The sequence below is a fragment of the Desmodus rotundus genome, chromosome 4 (genome assembly GCF_022682495.2).
Source record: "Desmodus rotundus isolate HL8 chromosome 4, HLdesRot8A.1, whole genome shotgun sequence".
Classification (NCBI taxonomy): Eukaryota; Metazoa; Chordata; class Mammalia; order Chiroptera; family Phyllostomidae; genus Desmodus; species Desmodus rotundus.
Window position 1 is genome coordinate 22,809,166 of NC_071390.1, and position 6,519 is coordinate 22,815,684.

The following is a 6,519-nucleotide window of genomic DNA, read 5'->3' on the forward strand; positions in this document are numbered from 1 at the left end:
CTTCACCAACTGCTGCTGAGATTAGTATTGCAATACTGCAAAATGGGAGGGGGCAGTTGGGAGGACTGAGAGAAAACCCCTAGGCGTTCTGAGCTTCCACCTATGGAAGACGTAAAAAGAGCTGATAGAAAGCCCTCAACCCAATTCCAACCTTCACAGAGAGTAAGGCAGCCCCAATCATTCTTGGAATTGCCATGGGAAGCAGCGGCAGAAGGGCTGAATGAAATCTGCCCAGAAAATAGAAAGCAGGAGGCAGGACTCAGGACAAAGAGAGCTTCACAACTACCCAGAGAATTTTATCAAGATTTTTCTCACCCCAGTCCTACCCCAAGAGAAACACGTAGCCTGAAGGTGCACCTTGTCCCAGCCTAGATCCCTTTGGTCAGCAGCTCACCTTCCCTGGCTCGCCTGGTGAGTGCTACAGGTAGTGATTGCGATTTTTGGCTCTTACAAGCCAAGTCATTTTCCAGGTGTGCATTTAGTGAATATTTTTCCCCTCTGGTGTCAGTGATGTGGGATTTTGGTCGTCTGACCATTGGCAGTGATTTCTACCAGGTGGGACCCATTCTGTGGCAGGTGGCAGACAACAGGAAAAATGACTTTGCTAATCTTGTTTGTTTATTTCTGTCTGTCTCAAAGATTCTGGTGTTTCCTGGTATTTATGATTGTAAGTTTGAGACATTAGTATCATGTCCTTCTGATCAGAGATAGAAGTTACTGTGTATACTTGCTTTGGATGTACACCAACATGGATTCCTGTAATTCTAAGTATTCAAGCCTTCTTCCTCCCTCTAAACCTGTAGATCTCTTTTATGTTTACCCATTAGTTGTCAATATCTGAAAAATGCAATTCCTGTACCAGAAATGATGAAAATATACAGTAGGTCTCTATAGGAACTTTTGACTTTAATAAAGGACAATATCTTAGGGGAGACTTAAAATAGACAGGAACAAAATCTCTAATGTACAAGGGTCAACATTTTTTGATTAGCAAACTAAAGCCTCTAGATGAACCCAAAGAATCTCAAGAAAGACAAAAACCTGATGCAAGCAATGGTCCAGTTATCTTCTCACGTGATTATGTTTTATAATTTGTCTACACCCAGTGTATTTGTCCTCTGTAATTAGGTCAATTAAACTCAGACAGAAATTGCTATGTTTACTTTCTAGTTCCTCAATATACACAGTGTAAACTACTCTTACGTAGTCAAATGGTCTTCTCGTACTCAGCGCATAAAGGAGTGAGTACGTAAATAAAACCGGGATAAAATCCGGGTGCCAAATGTTTGCTAGGGATTTGCGATTGTCCTCGTAGTTGTTGCCTTTTGCCACTGTTAGATATGTGAATGGTTAAGTGTCAAATGGTCATTATCCCAAGTCAATATCCAACTGATGATATTTTCTCAAAAAGGGAATGAAATCCTCATGTCTGAATCCATTCCTTCAGGAGCTAATTTTGACCAAAAGGGAGAATGAGAAATTCTGCTGAGAGAAATTAAAGGTACCAACCTGGCTTACCCAAAGCGGGGAGGCGAATGGTACACGGGAAAGCACTAGACAGCTTGTCATACATGCTTCAAAGCCAAACTCCAAAGGCTTTTCAGAAAACTCACAAATATCTAAAATTGCTTCCCGTGATGACTCAGTCAGCCCTCTCAACACTGGACTTCCATACTTTGCCTCTTTAATGCCCTCCAGCTAATCAGCTTAATCAAGAAAAACCTTTCATTTTCCCAAACTCTATGTTTTCCTCCCTCCCCATCTCTTTTATAAATCCTGGCTTTGCCTGTGTGTGTTGACAACGGTGTAGTAACAATCTCCCTCATGTATAAAAGAACTTGCGTACAGATACCTAAGTATCTGAGCTGTTTTTTCACGATGATGTCGGTCCTCTGCCTCTCTAATTGGCCCATGAAAGAGGATGCATTGACTGAGTTTGTATGGCGAGTAGTTGTCAGAGCAAACCGGCTATGCTTGGAAATGTTCACTGGGACTGAACAGAGGACCTGTTGAGTGGGATGGTATGAGTTGGGGTCATTTTCTAAAAATACAGTATAAGCCCCCTGTGATGTCTACTGCAAATAAGAGGAGCAAAAGGTGACCGATAGGATTATAATCACATTTTAAAACAAGTAGGATTTGTACTTGTTTGTGCTTAAAACATTCTGAGTAGCCAAAAAAAAAAAAAAAAAGGGAGATGGTGAAGGATCTGAATAGTCACTAAAACAGATGTTTTGGTTACAGAATATTTACTGACATGGATAAGTGACTAAAAACTTGCCCCAAATTAATGGCAGACACCAAAGCACACATCCAGGAACTTCAAAGCACACCAGGCAGGATAAATGCAAAAAACAAAACAAAACATCACACCTAGTCATATTATGTTTAAATTTCAGAAAATCAAAGATAAAGAGAAAATCCTGGAAGATGCCAGAGGAAAAAATAGCTTACCTATAGAGAAGCAAAGGTAAGAATTACATCTGATCTCTCCTTAGAGACCATGCAAAGAAGGGGAGTGGAGTAAAGTATTTTAAATGTTGAGAGAGAAAAAACCCTAGGATTCTTTACCAGGCAAAATTATCCTTCAAAAGTGAAGGATAAATAAAAACTTTCCCAGACAAAAGATATTAAGGAAATTTGTTGCCAAAATACCTGCCATGCAACAGTTGTTTTTAAAGTTTTTTAAAGAGAAGGAACATTATAAAGGGCTAACACTTATGAAAAGAAAGGGAAAATAGCTGTGTAATTTCAGGCAAAACAGACCTCAGACCAGGGAAAATGATCAGGGGTAAAAAGGACATTAAATAGTGATGAGGGGTCAATTATTCATGAAGACGCAACAACCCTCCTCCCTCAGATAACTTAAATGCATATTGCTAAGTGAAAGAAGCCAATCAGGAAAGGCTACATACTGCATGATTCAAACTATATGATATTCCGGAAGAAAACTATGGAGACAATAAAAGGGTCAGTGGTTGCCCAGTGTTAGAGGGGAAGGAGGACTTTTTAGGGCAGTTAAACAACCTCACATGACACTGCTGGGTACATGTCATTACAAATTTGTCCAAACCCAATGAATGTGCAACACCCAGAGTGAGTCCAAATATAAAGTAGGGTCACGGGTGATAATGATGTGTCAGCGTAGGTACAATCGTAACAAACGTACCACTCCATCGGGGAGTGTTAGCTAAGTTGATAATAGGAGGGGCTCTGCAGGTGTGGGTGCAGGGGTACGTTTAACTTTGCTGTGAACCTACAACTATTCTAAAATATAGTCTATTTTTTTAAAAAGCAAAAAATTAAAAAGCAACTGGCAGCATAGTATGTGTGATTCCATTTTGACATAAAATTTGTATACTTATATGTGTATATTCAAACAATATGTACTAATTCAAATGAACGATCAATATTGATTATTCCTCAAGGAAGGGAGAGCAGGGGCTTTGGAGACTTCACTGTTTGCATTATACATTGGCAAGGGTACAGTAAATGTCAAAGAAGTTTCTGCAGGCCAGCACAGGTTGTGGGAGAACTTACAAAGATAATTGCAGGACCATTATCTGAAATCTCTTTAAGTTACTGAGAATAAGAAAAGTATCAAAAGACTAGATGGTCACCCTTGCTGGTGTAGCTCAGTGGACTGAGCGCAGGCTGTGAACCAACGGGTCACTGGTTCAATTCCCAGTCAGGGCACATGCCCGGGTTGTGGGACAGGTCCCCTGTGGAGGCCACATGGGCAGCAAATACACATCGCTATTTCTCTCTCCCTCTTTCTCCCTCCCTTCCCCTCTCTCTAAAAATAAATAAATAAATATAAAATCCTTTTAAAAAAATGACTGGATGGGGCAAATGCTGTGATTTTTTTTAGTAGGAAGGTGCTGAAAATCAGATAAAGCCTGGCGTTAACCACTGGAAAGTTCTAGATGGTTTTGCTAAAGATCAAACATTTTTTGGAATTTTGGAAGGAAAACAATCATTAAGAACCAGAATGAATACTTTAAGAAGAAGCCAGGCAACCTAATTTAATTTGCTCTTTTGATGTGATTATTACACTAGCAGCTGGTATAGTGCATCCTGAACTCAGCAAGGTCTTTAGTTGTTTGAATAATTATACAGGGTCTGGCAGAAGTAAGGCCTGCTTGAGTGTGGTTGGTAGGGTAATAACATGGGTGTGATAATTTATAGTTTTAATTTGAACATTTCACCTAAAATGTCGTATGATGTACTTGAGTGTAATATTGTTACGTTAGAAAATTACATACTTATGCTTTGTAATGAAGAGTTTGTAATAAAAAAAAGGGGCATTATTTGTGCCTGACCCTGTATGTATCTAAAGAAATTACAAGAACGATGTAACCCGAGAAAGATGTCTGCCCACATTGCAAAAGTGTCAGCAGTAGCTTCAGCACCTTCAACATTTGTATCAATGACTGATGGGCCTCAAGGGAACTCACCTTTAATGAACATCTATGACATGTCAATTGAAACCTCACATAGGTTTCTTAAATAATGAATGTATTTCTCCATCAGGCACACTCAAATTTTCATCTCATTTAATCCTTACAATAATTTTATGAGGTAGGTATTTTTATTCCAATTTTACCAATTGGAAACTGAGGTTCAGGAAGGTTAAGAAAATTGAACACTGAAGAAAGATTATATGCTCTGGGGGAAAGGTCTGATTAGAAAATCTTGAATATTTTATGATTTAATGTACATAATGTTTAGACAAAAGACAAAATACTATGATGATTCCCTTTACCAAGAATATACCATAGGACCCTGGCCAGATGGCTCATTTGGTTGGAGAGTCATCCCATAAACCTAAATGTTGTGGGTTCGAGTCCCAGTCAGGGCACATGTCTGGGTTGGGGTTTGGTCCCTGGTCGGATGGTTCCCTCTCACACTGATGTTTCTCTTCCTCCCTCTCTCCCTTCAGCTCTCTCTGAAATCAGTAAGCATGTCCTTGGGTGCGGATTTAAAAAAAAAGAAGAAAAAAAAGGATGTACCATAGGATTTCTTTAAATCACAAGCTCTCCTAGTGCCCTGAAAATGTGATCTGAATGTGCCGGACACATGCAAGTTTTCAGGGACGACCCTGTTGTGTTGGATGAAGTGTTGTGTGAATTCCTTGCTTTTAAATATTATCGGTGTTTATAGACTGAACTAAGAAAGACTGCAAGATGTACAGGAGTCAGAAAACCTGGATGCTGGCCCTAGCTCTGGTGGTCTTATGTTTTCTTCTTCTCTTCTTAGTGGCCTCCACAAATCTCTTCTGAATGGTTCCACGTGTGCATGCTGTAAAGAATTGATTGCAGAGAAATGATTCCGTGGTGGGGAATGCTTGATCACAATGACTCAGGAAGAAAATCTACTGTATCATTTGTACTTAGTAAGCAAAACTTTGAATAATCTACAAAAGTTCAACGTTCACGAAAACCAGAGTTGTACACTTTTAGTTAATGATTACAAATAGACTTAAAAAGAGTTTCCTCCCTTGTGCAATATCTTAAAGCAGATGTCCAGATTTAAGTGCTACCAATAAAAAGATTGGTTTTATTCCTTCACATGTTTTTCTCACTCAACTTTGTTTTAATGGGTCTCAAAATTCTGCGAAAGATTTTTGGTCAAGTCGTTTCTATTAAAAAGTACTGATTCTAAAAAGTAATGACTTCAAAACTGCCACACAGAAAGTCCCCACATGGTCCACAAGCATTCTCTTCCCTTCTGAAGATTTCACAGTGCATTGTTATAATTAACCAGCCTTTTGCTCTTTAACTTACATGGCCAATTGAGACAAACATTTCTGAGACCATTCTTCTACCACTGATTAATACTGGGGTGGCAGGTATTGCGGATAATATTAACTTAGCCTTCTGAGATTTCTGGGCAGACTTGGTGACTTTGCCAGCTCCAGCTGCCTCCTTCTCCACTATTTGATGACACCAACAACTGTTTGCCTCATGTCAAGAACAGCAAAATGGCCCAGGGGAGGACAGTCAGCAAAGTTCTCAACACACATCGGCTCTCCAGAAACCACAGCAGTGATAGCAGAATCACCAGGTTTCAAAAAGCTTTGGGCTATGCTCCAGCCTCTTTGCAGACAATAATCAACGTCCTTCAGTTCAGCAAACTTGCAAGCAATGTGAGCTCTGAGACAAGTCAGCGCAGGCGCATGTCCAGCACGGTTTTGGCCTGGAGGGTTCAGGATAATCACCTGAGCTGTGAAGCCAGCTTCTTCCATCGGTGGGTCATTTTTGTTATCACCAGCTGCATTGCCAAGATGAACATCTTTGACAGACACATTCTTGACTGTGAAGCCCACACTGTCCCCAGGAAGTGCTTTGCTCTAAGCTTTGTGGTGCATTCCAGCAGATTTTACTAACCACGCCAGGTGTGAGAACGCTTGTCTCCATTCAGCCCACAGGGACAGTACCAACACTTTGTAGACAGCCTGGAGGGACAGACATAGGGGCTTGTCAGTTGGACGAGTTGGTGGCAGGATGCAATCCTGAG